Consider the following 1,486-nt stretch of genomic DNA (forward strand, 5'->3'; position numbering starts at 1 on the left):
ATCTGATGTCTCAATAGCCAAATCATGTGACTGATCATGTGACTTGAGGTCGTGTGAGAGTTCATGTGATGATAATGGGAGATCCTCATCACTGCAAGGAATGAACTACAGCAGATAAAATAAAGAAATAAAGTACCACATTCCGGTATTTGGCTAAATTTTGTCAAAAATGACTAGAACAGAATTCTCTATTTTTATAATTTTTTCTAATACATATACATGTTCTTATGTTGTGTAGCAAGTTTGAGCTTATTCCAATCAAAATTGGATTTTTTATGAATTTTTAAAGTTGCTCTAAATCCCATGTACTGTGCTTGTCAGTTCATGAAGCTCATTGTTTAGCTCACTTAGCATGCTTTGTGGGAAACCCTATGGTACAGTATATACTTTAGTGCTTTATTCATTCACTCTCCTTTCTCTCTATCTCCCTTATACTAACTTCACTGTCATCACTAGATGATTCATATTCTTCAAAAGAGCCCTCCATTAGGTAGCGCCCCCAATCAAAAGGACGACCATCTTGAGCCAGAGGAAGAGGAGGAGGATCAGACTGAGGAACAGTGAAAGAAGTATGACTTGTTGGAGATTGAGAGAGACAGAGAAGGAATGACAGTATCGCATAATGATTCTCAGACTACAAAAGTAGAGAATAATGTAGAGAAGGAATTAATAGAATTAGAAGTAAAGAACCAAAAGAAAGGAATAATAGAATCATAATAAATAGGGGAGGGAGAATAAGAACTTAATAGTAATAATAATAATTTATAAGTCTACCTCTGAGAAAGATTCAAATAGTGAGAGCTTTAAAAAGTCATCTACACATTTATTTCTCAAGCCATTCAGCTCTCTCTGGAAGAGAATGAACTCTAAACTTTGTTGCCAGACTACAAAAAACATACAATAATGAATATAATGCCATACATGTAGTCATGTAATTATCATTAACGAAATTAACAAATTAATTAATTAATTCAAGAAATGATTTAATTTTAATTAAAAATCCATAAATTATTATGCATCAATATGTATGCATATTGCTCTTCTATTACACTTACTCTGAAAGTTTTCTCTTTGTGTTGTTGCTATTCACACTCAGAAAACGATGCCGGATACTTGAAATTTGAGAGGACAAACTCGGTAGTAGGTCTACGTTGATAATTCTCTTCATCCGGCTATAATAAATGTAAAAAAATTATAAAATAAAGAAGAGACTCACAGTAAACCCCGTCAGTACTTCAACCAGTTGCCTTGCCAAGTGCATGCATTTAGCAGACAGAGCCGCCATTATTAAAAGGCGTGGTTTACATTTAATTGAATTGATTTTCAATTTTAAAATTATAACAAAAATAAATTCAATAATAGCACCTAGGATAGCAACAAGATTAATCAAAATAGCAAAAAAAGCACCTATAATATTTATTAAGGTTCAAAGAAGCAGTTACTAATACTGGTCACACTTTGTGGATGAACATGCACGGTCCAGTTC

The 1,486-nt window shown here is 33.1% G+C and overlaps 1 long non-coding RNA gene across 1 annotated transcript; it reads right to left on the bottom strand.

The window, feature by feature from the left end:
• Positions 1 to 6: 6 nt before the first annotated feature.
• LOC109592738 (uncharacterized) lies at positions 7 to 1,290 on the bottom strand. The gene is made up of 5 exons (XR_002190523.1): positions 1,217 to 1,290; positions 1,056 to 1,172; positions 775 to 884; positions 440 to 634; positions 7 to 105 (listed from the first exon to the last, which is right to left on the bottom strand). It is a non-coding gene; the product is annotated as an uncharacterized LOC109592738 (long non-coding RNA).
• Between the last annotated feature and the right edge of the window lie 196 nt (positions 1,291 to 1,486).

Source organism: Amphimedon queenslandica, unplaced genomic scaffold, assembly GCF_000090795.2.
Source record: "Amphimedon queenslandica unplaced genomic scaffold, v1.1 AMPQUscaffold_4111_Cont23904, whole genome shotgun sequence".
Taxonomy (NCBI): domain Eukaryota; kingdom Metazoa; phylum Porifera; class Demospongiae; order Haplosclerida; family Niphatidae; genus Amphimedon; species Amphimedon queenslandica.